Raw genomic sequence first — 21701 nt, forward strand, 5'->3', positions numbered from 1 at the left:
AGGAGGCTGACCATGAAGTGAGATAGGCAAAGCTGTTGCAGAATCTAGAAGCTAGAGAAGGTGCTTCTGAGGATCTCTAGGGGCAGAGGCCAGGGTCCTGGTTCAGATCCAGGCCAGGTGATAGGAAAGGAATTTCAACCTGAGGCCTTAAGGGAGTGGGCATGAGAACAAAATAGATCACCTTTCTACAAGGACTAAGGACTTCAAGACAGAAGTCAGCCTAAGCATGCAGGTGGAATTAGAATGGAAAGGCTGAACAGATAGTGTCAAGTGTCCGGTTAAAGGTTTGGCGTATAGACTAGAAGGAAATTGACACATAATATTGGGAAGAAGTTGTAGAATGGTTTAAATGTATGCCGTATGACTTGAGCAACTTGAAACTGTGTTTATAACTCCCCTCAAAGGCATTCAGCTCATTCCTGAGGTTTGCTCCCATGATTATAAAGAATGATTGGCTGTGATCTTGAACAGATTCTTGGGATGCTCTCGATCTCTGTGGGGAGGACATCTCCAGAGGAGAGAAAGGAAGGCCATGTTACTGTTAGTCTATGAACTGAGTCTTGATTTTCAGAGAAAAAATCTCTTCCTTCTTTCCTTTTCCCCCTGCTAAATGGTAAGAACAGAATAACAGAATAATCAAGGAGAACCGCAGCAGGAAACTGGTGGATTTGGAATGCTGACCATTTCCTCAAAATTCCTTTGCTTCCCACCTTCATGTGCCTGCTTTAGATGTTATGCCCTTTGCAGGGTGTTTGGGGATCAAGGCACAAAGAGGGGAAATTCTTCATCTTCGAATTTGGTGGCCTTTTTGGGAGCCATTACCCAAATTACCTCCAAAGTGAGGGCGGTTGGGGTGGGTAAAGAAAATCTAACATGGGCGCCTGGGTGGCTCAGTTGGTTAAGCGACTGCCTTCGGCTCAGGTCATGATCCAGGAGTCCCTGGATCGAGTCCCGCATCGGGCTCCCTGCTCAGCGGAGAGTCTGCTTCTCCCTCTGACCCTCCCCCCTCTCATGTGCTCTCTCTCTCTCTCTCATTCTCTATCTCAAATAAATAAATAAATAAAATCTTTAAAAAAAAAAAAAAAGAAAATCTAACATGACCCTAAGGGGTGAGCGCTTGGGGTGAGGAGAGTAATGCAACAGACTTGAATTATACATTTCTCTTACAGTTGGATGAGGTGTTCCCATGGAGGGAGAATTAGCAAAAACTCCAGCAAAGACCATATCATAGACCTGAAGTATTACTAACTGAAGAGAGCTTTATGGAGGAGCTCAGGTGGAAAATGGTTAATATTTTGCTAAAACATAGGGACAAAAGAAGCATAACTGAGCCTTGGATCATAACTGATTTCCTTGGCAATTTCATAAAAGTCCCCAAACCGTGGAGCATGCCCACATCTGCACGAACAAGTCCTCTAGGATGCTTCAGTGCTTTGCAGCGTGCCACTGGCCTCAGGTTAGCCTGGTGTTAAGCTGCCGGCTGTGGGACTAGAGCAGGTGGTCGATTCTGTGTCAAATACTCGTCCTGGATTTCCCTTGACTTCAGAGGACTCTCCATGGAGCTGTTGTACTGTTGGGCCTTTCGTGACTCCCTAATAGACGTTTGCATGTGTGCTTTAGCTTCTGAAAGGGAGAGAACTCCAGGTAAATACTAGAAAAAAACTGTTCAAATTGACTATGGGAAAAGGGAGAGCTGGTTGCTGATTCCATTTCTAAAGTTTGGGGAAAAACTGTATTTCCATCTCTTTGATCACATTTACAGGTAGTTACTTCAAGAGTGAAAGGAGAGCCGGGTAATTGCTGAAGTAAAGCCTTTATTTATTTATTTTTTTTTTAAAGATTTTTATTTATTTGTCAGAGAGAGAGAGAGAGAGAGCACGAGCAGGGGAAGCAGCAGACAGAGGGAGAAGCAGGCTCCCCAAGGAGCAAGGAGCCCGATGCAGGACTCGATCCCAGGACCCTGAGCCGAAGGCAGACACTTAACTGACTGAGCCACCCGGGCACCCCTGAAATGAAGCCTTTAAAAAAAAATGGTTTCATTGTCATTAACGAACACAGAGACAAATCTCTGTCCTCACCTGGTAGGCATAGAGAAAATGCTGAGGATAAGGGGGAGACTTAGAGGACTTGGGACTTCGCTTTTTCTTATCTGGGTTAGACATTTTTGATCTTTAAAGAGTGATATACTACTGGGTAGTCATTAGCTGATCATTATAATGTTCGGCTGCTACAGCTTCTGGACTAGGGTTAAAATCCTTGAGTGTATTGGGGACCAATGACCCACATTAAAATTCAATCGAAGCCTGTTAATAAGCAAGAGGCAACTTAATTGATTTTTTAAAAATTTCTGAAAGCCTAAATATTTAAGTGAAAAATATGAAGCATAATAACATTTGGTAGCCACTTTGGAAAACAGTTTGGAATGTTCGCAAAAAGTTAAACATAGGGGTGCCTGGGTGACTCAGTCAGTTAAGTGTCTGCCTTTGGCTCGGGTCATGATTTCAGGGTCCTGGGAATGAGCCCTGCGTCAGGCTCCCTGCTCAGTGGGAGCTTCTCCCTCTCCCTCTGTGCTCTCTCTCATAAATAAATAAAAATAAATAAAATCTAAAAATAAAATAAATTTAAATAAATTTTAAAAAGTTAAATATAGAGTTACCATATGATCAGGAATTCTACTCTTAGATATATACCCAAGAGAAGTAAAAGCATATATCCACACAAATGTCACAAATTGTTCATAAGAATGTTCACAATAGCATTATTCATAATACCCCATAAATGAGGGAAACCCAGATGGCCATTAACTGATGATGGATAAACTAAATGTGATATAGCCATATTGTGAAATATTATTCAGCCATAAAAAGGATCAAAGCACTGATATATGCTACAACATAGAAGAACCTTGAAAACATGATGCTAGGTGAAAGGTCATGAAAGGCCACACATTGTATGACTCCCTTTATATGAAATGTCCAGAATAGGCAAATCCATAGAGATGGAAAGTAGATTAGTAGTTGCCAGGGGCTGCATGTGGGGGAGAGTGGGGAGTGACTGCTAATGGATATGAGGGCCTCTTTTGGGGTGATGAAAATGTCCTGAAATTAGATGGTGGTGATGGCCACACGACAAGGTGAATATACTAAAAACTACTGAATTATATGGTTAGCAAAGGTGAATATTATGATACGTGAACTTAATTTTATGGCATGTAAATTATATCACAATAAAACATGACATGTGAAACCTTATTTAAAAAATATACTAGTTGAAATATAACCCAATTATAATTAGAAATGAAGTGTGGGTGGAGAGAAAAAGATAATGGGGAAAGGTGGAAGAGAAAACATTTAAAAAACAAACAAACAAACAAACAAACAAACAAAGAAAATGTTTGGCACAAGAAAGAATTTAAGAATACAAGAAGATAAAGGGAGGCTGATTCCATGATTTTTGACGAAATAGAAAATTTCTCTCCTTGTTCTCTGAGGGTCATTTGGGTTGTGGTCTTCAAATTGTTCTTACCTATTTATTATTGCCTTTTGAGCTTCTAATGAACAAACTGACCACTGTTTCCTGTCTTCTAATTGCCCTTTGCCCTTAAATGCTTCAGTGGCTTGGTTTTATTTCAATGGAATTCATGAACTGAGGATGTGAAATTTGTCTTGCTTTGCAGCATCAGTCATTAACTAGAGTTGAATATTACATTTAAAAACCATTTATTTTTTTTTGAAGATTTTTATTTCTTTGAGAGAGAGAGAGAGCTTGAGAGCGCACAAGCAGGGGGAGCGGCAGGCAGAGGGAGAGGGAGAAGCAGGCTCCCCCCTGAGCAGGGAGCCCGATGTGGGGCTCAATCCCAGCACCCTGAGATCATGACCTGAGCCTAAGGCAGACCCTTAACCGACTGAGCCAATGGGTGCTCCCCACTTAAAAACCATTTAAACTCAAGCTGAAACTTGTCTGGATAAAGGTTCTCCATTGCCAAATTTAATTCCATTATTTACAGTCATACTGAGAAGCCCCGCATTGAGAAGTCTTTCTTCTGACCTAGGATAGATGACTTATTCTCACCCAACTGTTACAATTTTATGAGCGAATAATTAATTCAAGGTTTTGGACATGAATTTGTCTTGACCAAACACCAGATGGCTAGAAAGCTCAGCTTATTGACATAGGGCCTGGCATGGAATACGATTACATGTGAGTCACTTCTAATAATCAGAAATGATAGTTCATAATGAAACAAAGACAATGAGAGAGGTTGGGAAAGTCAGGTTAGTGGAAAATTGTGGAAACTAGCAGTAGACTAGGAGGGAATGGGGGTTCTGGTCCTCCCCCTCTGGTCCGCCACAGAGTCTTTCCTCTCCTTCACTCTCTATGGTCCATCAGTCACCAAGGCTGCTCATTTTACCTACCACTCCTACTCAAACTTATTCTTTTTTCTCCGTCTTTCTCCATCTCTCTCCTGGCCAATTGCAATAGTGTTGTTACACATTTTCTAGTCTCTAATCTTGCCCTCCCTAAGATCCACCCTTCACATTATGAAAATATTTCTAAAGTTCAAGTCATCCCATTTCCCTGTCCCATTAGTTCCTCTGGGTTGAGAGTAGATGAAGCTCTAAGCAGAGCTGCTCATGGTGTGAAGGACGGGGTTCCCTTGCAAGGCCATCAGACTTGACCTTACCTGAGCCCCTACCTGGAAACCTAGAGAAATCCCTGCACTGAATGGCCTTAGTCAGCTGACACTCCAGTAATAGCGCTTTGCTCACAATTTATGAGAAAAGGAGTATGATTTTTAAAAAAGGAAACCAAAGCCATCAGCTAATAGATATAATGCAGTTAAATACTTGACGGAAATACAAAGTCCCAGGGCCAATTCCGGGGGAAAGTCCAATCAATCAGTGCACTTGAGTTCTGTCTCCAGTCCTGGTTCTCCAAGTTTCTGGTCCTGGGTCCCTTTCATGAGTTACAGCTGCTACCTCCAATCCCAACCCCAGTCCACAAACACAAGGGAAAATTTATGGGGGGAGAAAAAGTATTATAAGGGAGGTCTGGGAACCTGCTCTGAGTGAGCCCATGTGGGGAGTTTTGTTTCCAGCTAAACTTTCATCATATCCAGAATTCAATGATGTGTTATGTTCTCACTTGAGGAAATTTCACTCTATGAAACTTCTGTTCATTTCATTATCATTAAAACTGTCTTCAAATGCGTTCCCTAGGGCTATGGATTGGGTGACTTTCTCACTCCTGGTTGTGCAAGGGGATTAGATACTTAGTGCTCAAAGGACCATTGCAAGGGTAGCAAAAAGGTTTTTTTCTAAGTGACAATTGCCTGGTCCACTCTGTTGTAAAGAGTCTGAACCTTGATAAGTAGAAAATGCCTGCCTTGGGTGCAAGGGGGAAAGAGATCACGTATTTGCCCATGCTGGATCACACCCTCATTGTCCAGGAACTGATGAGTCACCCTGCTTTATTTGAAGGGGGCATTGCATGGGTGTAGGCAAATTACCTGGACTATTAAAGACAGAATGTCCAGAGAGGCCCACTCCCTTCCCTTTCCCATTCCCAGCAGTAAAGCTGCATGCATCCCAAGTACATTATATTCCTAACCCTGCATGCCCAGCAGACTGTTCTCAGCTCTGCTAATCTAAGCTCTGACTGGGTGGCTTCTCAGAATTCCTATCTGACTAACTCGTCATTTTTCAGATGATGTGCTAGATAGAGAGATAAGATTTGGGATTCTTGTTCTTTTAAATGAAATTTAAAGAATTTCTCTTGGTTGAGTTGTTGACTTCCTAGAGAACTCTTAGGGCTTTTTCTTTTTCTTTTTGGACATTAAGGCTTCAGTCGGTGGCTGAGGTCATTTTTGAAACTTCTTCAGCATCCTGGGATCTGTTCTGCTAATTCCCAGGTCAGCGAGGGCCTAAGCATGCTAGCAGAGGGAGGAAACAGCCAGGTGTTTGCAGACTAGGACCCTGGGCCAGAACTTGTCACCGTGTGACCTTGGACTACTCCTTGAGCCAAGGCCTCCTACGTGCACTACCTGTAAAAGGATGCGGGTCGAATGATCTACTAGCCACCTCCCTGCGACATTGTGGCTTCAACAGAACAATGGCTCATGTTAGGAAGGGAACACGAAGGTTTTTTCCTTCCAACACAAATGCTGAATTATTTGTGGTAGGTTTCCTTAATTCAGTTTCTCTCTATAAAAATCCAGAAGGAGGGGTGCCTGGGTGGCTCAGTTGGTTTAGTGGCTGCCTTCGGCTCAGGTCATGATCCTGGGGTCCTGGGGTCCTGGGATCAAGCCCCGCATCGGGCTCCCTGCTCAGGGGGGAGCCTGCTTCTCCCTCTCCCACTCCCACTGCTTGTGCGTTGTGTGTGCACTCTCTCTCTGTGTCAAATAAATGAATAAAATCTTTTTTAAAAAAATCCAGAAGGACATATTTCAAAATGAGAGATTTATTTGTTATAAGAAAATGTCTACTCAAATAATTTTCAGAAATTGTAAGATTGTTATTTTGATGCTGTGTGTGTGTCTGTGTGTGTTCCTAGTGAAGAGTGAGAACTAGACTCTTACTAATCATATCAAATACCAAATTATCTCAATTTCTGATAAATAGGGGAACAAAGAATCAATGAATCTGTTGGAGGTATTTTGAGGAGACTCAAACCTTGAGAATCTTTTAGATGCTGAGCCACCTGAGGACAGGGACTGCATATATTCATTTGTGTAGTCTCCTCCAACCCATCTCCCCCTCTGGCACATACCAGGCGTGCAGGAAATGTTTGCTCTGGTTAAATGAGAGCCTTGATCAGATAACTTTGAAAGACAGAGGCAATGGTAGAGGGAATTCTCATTAAAGCACAGGGTTTTCTTTCATTTTGACTCTTCTTCTTCCCTCCTTCCCTTTCGTGTGTGTGTGTGTGTGTGTGTGTGTGTGTGTGTGTGTGTGTGTGTTACATAATCTGAATGTTTTACAAGGATTTAAATGGCTCTTCACATCTCGTAGAGCTCCATGGAACCTGCTGGAAAATGAACGCATTTCCAAACATGCACTGTAACAAGTTTGGCACCAGGTATCCAAGCTTATTTCTGTGTACGCTCTCATTTGCCTGGAGAATTTTGAGATTGGTACAGGTTAGGGACTCAAACCCTTGAGGGCTGTATTAAAATTCCTTTTATTGGAAGTGACCTAGGCCCAATTAAGCAAAAAGAAGCTATTTATTAGATTACCACAGGAAGGACAAGGGCCTGTTGGGCCCTCGAGATTACTGGAACCAGGACAGGAATGGAGCCAGGAACCCCTCCTCCACCTCTGGACACTGCGCTCTCTGCTTGTTGTGTTCCTTCAGCCCATAGGCTGAGAACTACTCTCTGCAGGTGCAGAAATTCCAGGGGAGGCTCCTGATTGGCCCCACTTAGGTCACATGCCTGCTGCATGGCCACCAAGGCATTCCAGTGGGTGGTACCCTGGAATCACAGACCGCAGCCGGGAAGGGGCAGTTCCCCCGGTGAAGGGGGCGCCTTTTCCAGAAGAAAGGAGGGCACTGGATAAATAATCAAGTGCATCTCCTGGGGCCAGGGAGTAGTCATAGAAACCAGAGACTGAAAGATAGCATTGCCGACTAGAAGCCCTGGTTTGCTCTGAAATTCAGAGCAGTGCATTTAACTTCAGTGACTTCAACTCTCTGCCCTTGGATAATTAGGAAAAAGAAAAGAAATAGACAAAATAGGAAAATCAATTTAGCTTGCTGTTCTACTCACTGAGTATGTGTCCTGAAGTGAGAACGAGTGGGTGACATGAATCTCATTGGTCTCATTTAGTCTCATCTCGCTAGGGAACAAATCTCTTTTCCCCCGACAGAGTGTACTGTCTAAACATATATGTTTTTCATAGAACTTGGCACTTAAATTCAAGCCAACTCCTTTATTTAGTGCTGAACCAGAGAAGCAGAGACCATTCCAAACACGGGGGAAACTGTGCTCAGCTTACAAAGAGACAGTTGCTAAGGTGGTGCCTTTCTAGATTTTTCAGGGCAACTTTGACTATATGGGATTCTTACCATATACGCTGATGTTAGAACTTAAACTCCTATAGGATAAGGTGCTTCTTATGTTTTTGTATGTGCGTCTGAGTGTATTTTGTTTTTAAAGATTTATTTATTTTGGAGAGAGAGAGAGTGAGCGTGCACAAGAAGGGGGGAGGGGCGGAGGGAGAGGGAGAAGCAGACTCTGTGAGGAGTGCAGAGCCTGACTTGAGGCTCCATCTCAGGACCCTGAGAGCATGACCTGGGCTGAAATCCAGAGTCCGCGCTTATCCAACTGAGCCACCCAGGTGTCCCTGAGTGTGTTATTCAGGTGATATCTCTTTACTGTATCTCTTTCCTGTTTATGTGGGTATCAGGTGGAAATCAGGGTGACTCATGAGTAGATTTGGAAGGTGTGAGGTGTGGCAGTATGGCAATATAGGGGTTCTGATTTGTGTAGAGCTTCTTATATTTTAATCATTCTTTAACATTGTGCTTGATGCTTTAATGAGTGTATTTGATTATAGACTCACAAGGCCATTTTCTTTTGGATCACCTAATTCAGTCTTCCAGCTAATTATTAAATCCCACATGATCATCCAGGGTGGGATTGAACACCCAAGTAACCTGGGGCATCTCTCATTCAGAGCAAGCCTCTAATCTTCAGATAACTCTGACCATTAAAACGATGTGCCCTACATAGTGAGCTCAGTTCTGAATTCCTGTAATTTATACCCTTTGATATTAGGTGTGCTCCCAGGTCCCATGGAAATCACCTAATCCCTCTTCCTGTTGGCAGCATTTGAAGCCTTTGAAGAGACCAGTCATATCCCTCCAAGTCTCCTTTTTATTTTCCCTGCTTTATTTTCACCAGTTGTTCCGGGAGATAATGGTGGTGATGATGATGGCACTAGTAGTAATAATAAGCAACATTTCCTGATTACGTATTATGTGCCAGGTGTCATCCTCAGCAATTCATATATATTAGTTCATATAACTCCCTTGAGGTGAGTCCTATCCCCATTTTACAGATGAGGAAACTGAGGCACAGAGAGGTTAGGTAATGTGCCCAAAGTTCTACAGCTAGTAAGTCACAGAGCTTAACTTTGAACTCAGGTGGTTTGGTTCCCAAGACTTCCCTCTTAACACCATTGCTTGATGACATTTCTCTGATGAGATCTAGATCGCCCCTTCTGTTTGAACGACATCCAGAAGTGGATACGGTGCTACAGGCACTAAGGACAGCATTTTTGTCCTTACTAGGTTTCTGTTAAGGCCACCCAAGTTTTCTTGGGTGTACTTCATAAACACTGAAGCCAAGTGGAGCTCATCAACTTTTTTTTTCTTTTTTTTTTTAACCAGTGTGCTTATACCAGTGCTTCATGCAATGTGTGAAGTTAGCTCAGACCAAGCCAATTAGAATACTCCCCACAGCTTTCCGCCAATATTTGGGCAGCTAGAACTAGGGACCACATATTGTAGAAGAGAATTCTCACTGTTTGTGAAAAACAACCAACTCTTGTTATAGTGATCAAGGTCCATTATTTCCATCTTTGGATCTGAGGTAGCTTTCGGTAGCTAAATCATATGTCTTCACTAGTATTTGGCTCCATAATAAAAGCCTTTTATTTTTTTAAAATCATTCATGATCTAATCTCTAACATTCCCTTTGTAATCAAAGTTGAGTATCTTTGTAAAAATATTGACCAGTGATTAAATATGGTGGACGGAAACGAATTACAGACAATAAGCCCTGGGGTGTTAGGTGATCTGAAGGCTGTGTGTTGAAAGATAAACAGATAATTTTCAAAATTAACATTTTATAATTGGCTGTTACAAACATATTAGCTAACTCTGGAGACTGGCCTAAATTGCTGGGACCTAAATAAAATATCTTGGAAGAAAATAGTGACATTGAAGTCAGTTTGTTTTATTTTTGAGTGTTACAGACAGCCCTCCTGATAGCTATGTTCCACAGCTCCTAAGCTCACAGTAGAACTCTCTATAAGCCAATACCACTCTGCACAACAGATTTCACATCATAGGGTGGAACATTAACATGGTAGAAGCGGGGATGACAAAGTCACTGTGTCCCAGTGATGTCCAGGATTAAGAGGAGGTGATGTGGATGATTGATATGAAGTTGCACGTGTTGCTAAGGTTTCAAATTTTTTAGTTTCAGTGTAGACTACTGGACTTCAGAAGGGTCATTTATTGATTCATTCAATGAACAATTCCTGGGTCACAGGCCTATTGATAAATATTGGGAGTACAATAAGACACAATCCTCTACCTTAACCATGTGATCAAACTTACCGTTGCCAGTAATGAGTATTGGTAATCAAATCAGGTGTCATATGGACAGACGGTGGCTACACTTGTGGTGAGCATAGCATAACATAACATATAACCTTGTCAAATAACTATGTTCTACACCTGAAATGAATGTAACGCTGTGTCACCTATACTCAAATAAAAAATTAAGACAAAACAAAGCAAACAAAATCAATGTCATAATGTGCTTCCCAATGTGATGTACTGAGAAAGACACAATGTCACCCTTGTAGTTCTTTGCCAAACTGGTTTAAACTGAATCTAATCATGAAGAAACAATCCGACAAATCCAAATTTGGGGGCAATGTACAAAACTGGCCTAGACTCTTTAAAAATGTCAATGTTAAGAGAAGAAAAAAATAAAAAAAGACAAAGAACGGTTGTGCTATAAGGAGGTTATAGAAACACAATCATTAAGTACAATAACTGAATCTTGATTGAATTCTGAACTTTTTTTTAAAGCTATAAAGTCATTGTTCTGACCATTGGGAAGTTCAAATATATATTATGTTATATATAATATATTATGTATAATCTATATTATTGTATTAAGGTTACATTTTTGGAGTATGATGATATATAAGAATGTCTTTACTCTTAGGAGATACATACTAAAGTATTGAGATATAAATGTCATGATCTCTAAAATTTTCAAATGATTCAATAAAAAAATTTATATCTATATTAATAGATACATTAATATCTATTTTATATTTTATGTTACACATTGATTTTATATTTTATATTAATAGGTATATTAATATCTATAGTTAAACCTTGAACAACATAGGTTTGAGCTGTGCAGGTCTATTTATATAAATTTTTTTTCATAAATATAGTACAGTACTAAAATGTATCTTCTCTTATGATTTTCTTAACATTTTCTCTTCTGTAGCTTATTTTATTGTAAGAATACAGTATGTAATACATAAAACATACAAAATATGTGTTAATAGTCTGCTTATGTTACTGGTATAGTTTCCAGCTATTAGTAAAGTTTTGGGGAAAACTTACAAAAAGTTATAAGTGGATTTTTGGGAAAAAACTAATAAAAAGTTATAAGTGGATTTTCAACTATGCAGGGGGTTAGTGCTCCTAACCCCCCGCATTGTTCAAGGGTCAACTGCATATTGTTGTGTTTCTCTCTGTATAAGATAATTTTATTAGTTTTTTAGGGCTGCCATAAGAAAATGCCACAAACTGGGTAGCTGAAAGCAACAGAGATTCACTTTCTCGTTGCTTGGGAGGCCAGATGTCTGAAATCAGGGTGGTGGCAGGGCCACACTCCCTCTGAAGCCTGTAGGGGAGGATCCTTCCTTGCCTCTTTCAGACATCACTCCGATCTTCACCTCTCTCTTCATGTGATATTCCCTACTGTGTGTGTGTCCAAATTTCCCTCTTCTTATAAGGAACCAGTCATTGGATTAGGGCCCATCCTAATCCCGTATGACCGCATCTTGATTATATCTGCAAAGACCCTATTTCCAAATAAGGTCATAGTCATAGGTACTGTGTAGGCAGAATCCTGTGGGGGGGGGGGGGACACTATTCAATCTTCAAATTCAAAATTTGGGGGAAAAATGTGCTATACCAAAAAAAAAGAAAAGAAAAGAAACCCTACCCTTGCCCATAAGCTATGTTGCTGTTATGGAGGACACAGTACAGGGACATGTACCATGACCGTCTCAGTGCACATGGGAAGGAACAGAACCAACCTGGGCACATTAGAAGGGTTTCCATGAGAAGTGATACCCAGCTGAACCGTTTGGAAGGACAGTGTAGGAGTCAGCTGCAGGGGTGAGAGCACACTTGGGGAACTGTCAGGAGGAAAGGCAGGAAGCCTGTCATTGAGGGTGCTGCATTGAGAAAAGCCTTGCACCAGGAAGACCAGGAGCAGCCAAGGCAGGGCTCGAAGCAAGGTGGAACCTGACCATTTTTGTTTGGGGGCTAGGTGCGGGGGGAAGCCTGGAGAGGAGCCAGGTGGGACAAGCTGGTAAGAAATCAGGGGCATCAAGAGGCGGGGAGGAGGGGGGTGAGCTGGGAACGAGCTAAAACCCAGAGGGCTGAGCTGCTGACCACATGGAGGGAGGAAGGGGAGTCTCGGGGGCCTGGGTGGTTGGTGCTGCCCTTCCCTGCAGGGGATGCAGGAGGAAGAGAGGGAGGGCTGCAAAGAGGGAGACAGAGGCTATGCTCCGTTTGGGCAGGTGAAACTTGAAGACCCTGGTGGAGGGCCTCAAGTGAGGTGACCTGGAGCCCAGGAAATGGACTTGGCAACTTGTAATGGTGTTAAGTGAAGTCACAGATTCTGAGGAGAGTTCCCAGTTAGAGTGTGGTGACGATAAGAACGTAATGACACACAGAAAGCCAAGCATGAATCTCTGAGAAGCAGGGCAAAACAAGAAGGCCCCGCCAAGGCGACTGCGGAGAAGTGGACAGAGACGTGGGAAGAAAACCAGGAGCACGGCATCGGGGAAGTCCAAGAGAGGGCGTTGGTGGGGAGGGAGCAGGCAACAACGTCAGGCGGCACACGGGGGCTGCAAACACTGAGACTCACACCAGTTCTTTCCATGTTGCAACTGGGAGGTCTCAGAGAGCAGTTTCAACAAGGCAGAGGCCAGATGGCCAAGGACTAGGCATTAATAAAAGGTAAGGAAGCACAGAGCCTATCAAGGCAGAATGTTCTTTCCAGAAACTTGCCTGAGAAGCGAAGAGAGATAGGGCAATCATTAGCAGGAGGCAAAGGATGAGGGCCAGTGTTTGTTTTCACGGGAGGAGAGAAATCTGGGCATGTGTATAGGGCGAGCAGAAGGAAGCCTGAGGGGCTGGGACCCAGAGCACAGGCGCAAAGAACCCCGTTTTCACCGAGACGGGGAGACGGGGGCTAGAGGAGAGGGAAGGTGTGGGCCTTGGACCTCCTCGGGGCCTCATGAGGGACAAGAGAGAAGAGAACAGAGCCTAGGCCGGGCCAGAGCCATGGATCTTGTGACTGGGGCAAAGGAGAGGAAGGGGACAAAAACTGGGCTGCACATGAAGGCATTTGGAAGCAAAACGGTAAGCAAAATAAAATGAAAATGAAAAATGAAAAATCAGAATGACGTGGAGTTGGAGGGAGGGACAGGGACCTAGATATTATCTGCTCAGAGGATCTGTATTCCTCCTTATTTAATGAAACGTGACTCCTTCCCGCCCTACCCCTCACGCCCCCCCACGGCAGGTGTTAGGTTCCAGCATCAACTCTTAGGAGGGTAGCTGCGGTGGACTTGTGGCCACGAGCTCCAGAGAACAGGTTTCCATTAGTACCACTGACCCAGGGAGATGGGTTCGTGGGCAACCTTGACAGCTCTTTGCGCTTTTGTTTCTGGAAGGGTAGACCGTTTTCTCTCCCTGGATTACATTACCTGCCAAATAGCCAGGTGTTATGGTAACCAGCAGAGGGCCGCCTGTTCTGGAATTTATGAGCTGTGTTGGCTCACAAACAGAACAGTCCAAAGGTAGGCATGACTGGATGCAAGACTCACATGATTTCCTCGGAAAGGAATTTCTTTCTCTATTTCTCACTTAACGTTTCCCTGGCAACAGTGTCATTTGCGGCCCCTTATGTGGTTCCCAGACCTCTATCCTTCCAGATCCGAGTCCAGTGCGAAAGAGCAATTATTTCTATTCCAGCTCCAGCAAAATCCAGTCTAGACCGGCTCACGGGAACATGATATGCTGACTGCCGAGGCCCAGGTCATGTGTTTTCACTGGAACTATCTGGGCAGAGAGTGGCTAAGAGGGGGTCCCACTGAGGAAATGTGGCTACAGTGGACGGGAGACCACTGGTAAATGGATGCTGGAGAGCCCAAACCACAGAAGCCACAGCATCTGGCTTAGGTCCAGAAACTCTTGGTAGGGTCAAAAAAATTTTTTTTTAAGATTTTATTTATTTATTTGAGAGAGAGTAAAAGAAAGAACGCATGAGAGTTGGGGGGGGTCAGAGGGAGAAGAGACTCACCGCAGAGTGGGGGGGTGGGGCACGATGTGGGACTTGATCATGGGCTTCTGGGATCATGACCTGAGCCGAAGGCAAACACTTAACTGACTGAGCCACCCAGGAGGCCCCACCCCCAGAAAATTTTTTAAAAAATAATTGTAAATTCACAGAAAGTTGCAAAAAATAGTACAAAAGAGGTCTGGTGAATCCTTTACCCAATTGCCCCAAATGGTTATATCTTACATAATTATAGTACAGTATCGAGTCCAGGAATTTGACATTGGTACAATGCATGTGTATAGCTCCATGCCATTTTCTCACATATATGAATTCATGCAATCACCAGTGTAATCAAGATATAGGCCTGTTCCATCCTCCACAAAGATCCCCTTCATGTTATTCCTACACAGTCCCTAACCCTTGGCAACACACTAATCTGTTTTCCATTGCTAATTTTGTCACTTTGGTAATGTTATATAAATACTATTCCTCTTTCTTGCTGAGTAGTATTCCACGGTACGGATATACCACAGGTTGTTTAACCACTCACCTCCTGAGGGATATTTTTATTGTTTCCAGTTACGGGCTATTACAAATAAAGCTGCTGTGATCAGTCGTGTGCTTATGTGGAACATAAGTTTTCATTTCTCTGGGATAAATGCCCAGGAGTGCAGTTGCTGGGTCATAGGTAAATGTATGTTTAGTTTTTAAAGCAGCTACCAAACTATTTTCCAGAATGGCCGTGGCATTTTAGTGGCTGTGGCATTTCCAGAATGGCTGTGGCATTCCCACCATCATTGTGTGAGAGATCAAATTTCTCCATATCTTTGCCAGCATTTGTGATTATTACTATTTTTTATTTTAGTTACTCTAACAGGTATTTAACGATATCTCAATGTGGTTTTAATTTGCATTTCTCTGATGGTTAGTCCTGTTGAACACCTTTTCATGTGTCATCATATATCCTCTTGGTTTGAATGTCTCTTCATGTCTTTTGCTCATTTTCCAGTTGGATTGTTTAATGTAGAGTTTTGAGAGTTCTTCCAGTAGAGTTTTTCAATCTCATTCTTCTAAGCACAGAACCTAATGTAATTTAGCTCTAACTAGCAGGATGTTGACTCTAAACTCACCCTTGCTTCAGCATGGATGCCAGGATCCAATTATTATTATTTAGCAGGGGCATTTCCCCACCTGGATCACATCTGAAAATATTTTGCTCTATCCTCTGCTTTTCCCTGGCCAGGCCCTGAGCCATACCCACGTGTTACCTCCAGAGTAGTCTGGACTTTAGCCTCGGATTCCCTCCCAACCTCATCATTGGTTTTGTGAGCTGAAACCAAGCCTTGGGAATTGTACCTCTCTTCCTGGATTCGCATGCTCTGGATGCCAGATGAATGAATGAATGAATGAAGTAACCAATCAATGCTAGTGGGCTCCTTTGCACTGTTATTGTATGCAGCAGTCAATTTGGGATTTGTCTGTTATCCCAAAAGGCAAAGAGTAGATCAGAAAGGGCAGAAACTTAAAAATCTAACATCGTAAAGACAGCGGCCCCCCCTTTGACCGTTGTCAGTTTGCAGCCAGGGGAAGGAAAGAAATGAGCGTGGGAGAGAAGGCGTCCAGGAGGAAGTCTTGGGTACACTGTATACCACCCAGGACACTGGCTTCCCCTGACGCACTTGGAGTCTCACTCGGGCAGGTTATTTTTACCTGCCACATTGTAAAGTCAATGTTTGCACTTTGATAAGTGTCCTGTCCAGTGGCTTGTTCTAAACTCTGGCCTGGGAGGTCACCCTAAGAGCCTAGGGAGTGGTTTGTGAGGGAGAAACTGAGTGAGTGAAATGTAAGAATCCGGTAGCTGCCAGGCTTGAGAGCCATGACAGAGCAAACGATCCCCATGCTTTGTGTCCCACTGCTTGCATCACCTGCTCATGAGCTGTCAGTGGAATTTGTGGAATGGATTGTTCTCTCCGAGTCACCCAATATCCCTGAACAATGGGAGCACACATTCGTCGTTTTATGTAAGAGCTAAGAAGGAATGTTCCTTCCACCCAATCAGAAGCAGGGTGCCTGCCAGCAGCCTGCCTGCCTTCTCTCTCTTGCTCCTGCCCCTCCCTGTCTTTTTTTTTTTTTTTAAGATTTTATTCATTTATTTGACAGAGAGAGACAGAGCGAGAGAGAGAGCACAAGCAGGGGCAGAGGGAGAGGGAGAAGCAGGCTCCCCGCTGAGCAGGGAGCCCGATGCGGGGCTCGATCCCAGGACCCTGGGATCATGACCTGAGCGGAAGGCAGACGTTTAACGACTGAGCCACCCAGGCGCCCCTCCCCTCTGGTCTTTAAGCAGGAAAGAAGAGGAAGGAAAAGAAAGATAGAGTCATTGTGCACAGGTCACCAGGAGAATGATGTCACAGGTTGGAGGGAAGATAAATGTGAAATATGGGGGGAAAAAAGGATACCCTGGGTTTTTCACTCCATAGAATTCAGTTTTACTTCTTTGTTGGTTTTTCTCATTTAATATCCTTGTACGAAAAAGAAAAGGCATTAAAGTATGAGGTAACGACTGTGAGGCCCTACTTTACTCAGACATTGGGATTTAGCGGCTGAGAACGTCCCTTTCTCGAACCGTGACATTTCAGGGTTCTTTCGGTTGCACATAACACAAAGCCCAACTCACTCAGGGTTCAGCAGTAAGCGACCTAGGGACTCAACCCTGGAAAGTTCAGAAGCAGGGGTCTCCAGGTGGATTTGATTTAGCGCTTTGCCAGACATCTTTTCTTTACCTTCTGTGGTGCCCATTTCAAACTAAGGCTGGTGCCGTGTTTTGGTGTTCATCTCCGGAGAGAGGAGGCCTGTCCTCCGTGCTGGCTGCTCACCCATGACCAACCCCCTCGGGGAAAGGTCATGTGCCGATTGGCCGAGGCTGGGCTTTCCCGACAGGAGAGGGGGTGCGGTCACCAAGGCTGCTTCACTGAAGGAAGGGGGCCGTGGATCCTGGGCGACAACCCCAAAGCTCACCCCCTCCTCGCTACATCTCCTAAAAAAAGCTCCTTCTAATTCCTGCACTGAGGGGTAAAACTCCTTTAAGAGGGCCTCAATCTTCTCGTTCTGAAACTTGAGATACAATTGAAATAGTAACAGTGTATTTACACTAAAATGTGTCAAGGGAGTAAATTTTTTGCTGTTGTCAATATCAAGTGAGCTAAGAAGTAATTTTATTTCTCCATAATTGAATTAAATTAACTCATGAGCCCCAGTTCCTTCTTGATAATAGAAAATGAAATCTTTCTAAGTCAAAGGAAATTCAATTACTTCTCATTTAAAAAAAAAAAAACCCAGTCCTTCTTTTTTGAAAAGCACTGGTTAGCATTTAATGGCCCTTCCTCCATGGGACTTCAAAATACCAGGACACAGCCCCCTATTCCCACCCTACCCCCCTTTTACCCTTAATCTTCTCTTTAGCTCTTCTGCTGAAGAATATGACCTTTACCATGACTGTCTGCTTTGGGAGGTTTTCCTTCCCCAGAGCTTCACAGTAGTCCGGGGAAAGGGTTTATAACACACCGTGGCAGGTACCAGCTCCCTGATGGGTATGAGGGATGATGTCTGCCAAGCTATTCCATGTAAGAGCCAGTGGGAGCATGTTTCTGTCGTGGCCACTCCTGGGGGTGCTGCCTGCCCTTGCCAGTCAATCAAGACCAGCAGATTCTTGGGGCACCTGGGTGGCTCAGTCGGTTAAGCATCTGCCTTCGGCTCAGGTCATGATCCCAGGGTCCTGGGATCGAGCCCTGCGTTGGGCTCCCTGCTCAGCAGGGTGTCTGCTTCTCCCTCTCCCTCTGCTTTTTCCCCCATTCATGTCCTCTCTGTCTCTCTCTCAAATAAATAAATAAAATCTTAAAAAAAAAAAAAAAAAAAAAAAAGACCAGCAAATTCTCTCCGAGAACTCCAGCACATCAGGACAAGAACTATGTCAGGATGTGACTCTAGTCTCGGGAAACCCAGTCCTTCTTGAGTAAATTCTTACTTCAAGATTCTTCTCCTCTTCCCACTCTTTTTTTATTTTCTTAACCTTCCCCCTAAGGATAAGATGATCTTGGTTCCTGGCATTGTCACATATGATCTGGACATTTAAGGAGTGGGCAGCTAACTGCCAAGTCCTCCTTGTGGCTGTTGGCATCTGTCCTCACTGCCATCCACTGCCGATGTCCATAGTCTGCCCCCGCCCTTTGGCTTCCCGTCACACACACGGTGATAAGAGCATTCCCAGTCCACTGGCTTTCTCTCAGCTGCTCTTGCCCAGTCTCATGGGGGGAAGGGTATGAGGGAAGCCATGGGAAACCTTCGGCTGCTCTTCTGTCTTGCTCCGACATGACAGGAAGCATGTACTTGGTGGTGGTGGGTTTATCTTAGATTGTCTCTCAGCTCAACTTGTCCTGCTCTACGATAGCCCCTTGTGTTGGCATCGGCTCTCCGTGAGAATATTTCTTTGCAGGATTCTTGGTGGGGAGTGGAGGCACAAGTCACGTGCTCCAAGAGCCTCAAAGCCTTCTGAGGGTCTCTATCATCCCTACTTTCTGTCAGCCACTCTGACCAATGACTTACTCTCTTTCTTGCTTTTCTTCCAGCCCAGCAAAGATTTTCTTTCTTTCTTTTTCTTTTCTTCACTTTTTTTTAATTACCTCTCTGTCTAGCTTGGAGGGAGGGAGGGGGGAGGTTTACATAATTTTCTTTCTTTTGAAAATCTTTGTTATGGCACAAATCCTACTGCTTAGTAGTTTTGCTCTAGGTCTGGATGTTGACTGCAGTCATGTGATTTGGAAGTATTTTCTCAGCTTTAGCAATATAGTAGAACTTTCTTACAAAAACTTTAATGGTATAGTGTACCCAAGCTTTATTTCTTATTGGTTTTATCCCTATAAACACATTTAGCACAATTTCCCCCTTTGCTGGGGCTCCTGGCCCAATTCTCTTGAGGTGAGTGGTGCTATCTAGAGATCTAATATCTACTTTTTTCCTCAGAGATTCTCATTTTTAACAGTGAAAAAACAAGGTCTTGTCTGAAAAAGTCATTGCTTACAAAGCAAATGGGAAGGCATTTAGGGGTAAATGACAACTGTCTCTGCTGTGTCAGTAGTGGGCTGGTTTTGTAAGGCACAGATTAACAAAGTGTTGAATAAACATCACATAAAGTTGAAAACTTGGGTGTGTGGTGTTGCAGGTTCATGTTCATTTCCCGTCTTCTGTGGGGGATCGGCTTCATGAAAGGCACCTTCAGTTTCTGGGTTCCTGGAGCAAGGCTTAGCTCAGCTGCCCTGCCAGCTCCCAGCCACGGCTCGACTCTTCCTCCCCCCGGGTCTTGGTAATAGAGACACACCTCTTGGTTCCTTCAGTGCTTAACCAAGAGTAAATACCACTGAAATGGGGAAGAGCTTCCTGAGCATTAAAATTTGTGTATAGTTCTGTTATATTTAGTATATTTAGGTACTTCTCCTCTTTTCTCAGTGGACGTTGAATTGAACATTCTAGGCAAATAAGCAATAAACACTTACATGGTGAAATACATGACTTTGAGGAAGAAAAGCCCAGGGAGAGATTTTGTCTCCAGGGAAAGGAACACAGCACATACGATCTTTAATTCTCACACCCATACAGGCTTCCAATAAAGTGAACGTGGAGCAGGGAGGACCCGATGAACAAGTCACATGCAGATGAGAAGCCCTGCTCCCTTTTTGCGTCTGTATCCTGTGGACAGAGATGGTCACACAGGGGAGGCTGGACACTGACTAGCTGGGTAATATCCTCCTAAGTAGCTTCTCAGTGGACTGAAGAGTATAAAAAGGACGAATTGCGAAGGACTGTACTTGCTTTCCCAGATTGCCGTCAGATATATTAAATTCACTGGAAACCGGGACTCCCGAGCTTCCTACGGTAGTAATAGCTCTACTGTTTGCTTGGCTTTGCAATTTCGACTTCCAACACCCTCCCACTCAGAGTGTACATGGAATAGAATCTTTTTACAGGGTAGCTGATGAGACGACAGGATTTCCATGAAAATGTTAGTCAAACAGTGACTCTAAAAAGCACTGATTGTTGGAAATACAATCCAATAGAATAACCCAGTCAAGTGAGAGGTTGGCCTGTGTCCCAACACCAGCACCATAAGGCGCTCAGCTATATTCAGCCTTCAAATATAGACATATAATTCACCCCTTGGAGATGCTTGTGAGAATTTTACAACACCACACGAATAATTCGATGGTACACCACAGTATAAATCAGTGATGGAGAGCACAGGTTTCCGAGTCACAGCCTTGGGTTTAAATCTCAGCTCAGCCACTTTCTTAACCCTGCAGGATACTTTCACCCTGTCCAAATTTGAGCCTTCCCTCCAGCACACTGCCGATGGCATACACATGTGTCATGAGATTTGTCCTCTCAGCCCTGGAGGTGCTGTGACGGGAAAAAGATTGGAAATATCACCATCATCTGAACTTCTGCATGTATCAATCATAACTGTATTTTCCTCAGGGGGTTGGTTTAAAGATGAAACGCAGATCCCCCTGCAAAGCATTCAGTATCGCCCTTAGTCAGTGATTACCAAATGACAGCCTGCCCCAAGCACACGGTCCTTGGCCAGCCATCCAGTTCAGCTAGCATTTGGAAAATGTTGAACAATTACCTCCCACTCCATGGCACAAAGAGAATCCTGAAACCCATGAGCAGAGCCATCAAACAGCTCTTTTCCAGTAATGCCAACGATGACGGCCATTGGAACCCACCCCAGTTCTCTCTGTCCACGGACTCCTGAAGTCTTCCTTCTTTTACGATAAGTAGCTGGAAGGCATAAACGCTCCAGTCTCCACTGGGAGACTTTGTTCCACTGGGAATAAAATAACTTCCTGAAATTTTAGAGCTGGCTGCAGGAATACACAGGAAGAATCAAGGCTGGGATTTCTTTCTTCTTAAACAGCAGATCTTGATGAGCTATTGTTTTGTTTCATTTTACTCATGGACACCTTATAATAGTTGACTTCACCTGTTCTGTGTTTACTGTAGGGACATTTTTTTAGGGTCAGAAAAATGGTAAGACTATACAAGGCAGAAGCATACTCGAATTGAAATAAGCACTTAAAAACCTATGGGAGGTTTAGCGATTTCCCAGAGAAACCCAATGGAGTCAAAACCCATCGTCCTCATCACTCTAAAGCCTGCTTCCAGGCTGTTCCCATTTGTCTTCAAGGAGCCGGCTGCTCCACAAGCTCCACATTTAGGTGACAGGGGACAGAAGACAGAGGTGAAGAGTCTCTGTCTCATCTTAGAGCACACTGTTGTGGAAAAGCCAAGAATGAGCTCCCATCTGGTGCAGAAC

General features: G+C 43.7%; 1 protein-coding gene and 1 non-coding gene across 2 annotated transcripts in view; one reads left to right on the top strand and one right to left on the bottom strand.

Annotated features, from left to right (window-relative positions):
- The window catches only part of SHROOM3 (shroom family member 3), a 251686-nt gene that overhangs the window by 13763 nt on the left and 216222 nt on the right, over positions 1-21701 (top strand). The window lies entirely within an intron of this gene.
- LOC113926122 lies at positions 18185-18326 on the bottom strand. Its single transcript, XR_003521197.2, has one exon. It is a non-coding gene; the product is annotated as a small nucleolar RNA SNORA3/SNORA45 family (small nucleolar RNA).

The sequence above is a fragment of the Zalophus californianus genome, chromosome 2, assembly GCF_009762305.2.
Source record: "Zalophus californianus isolate mZalCal1 chromosome 2, mZalCal1.pri.v2, whole genome shotgun sequence".
Classification (NCBI taxonomy): domain Eukaryota; kingdom Metazoa; phylum Chordata; class Mammalia; order Carnivora; family Otariidae; genus Zalophus; species Zalophus californianus.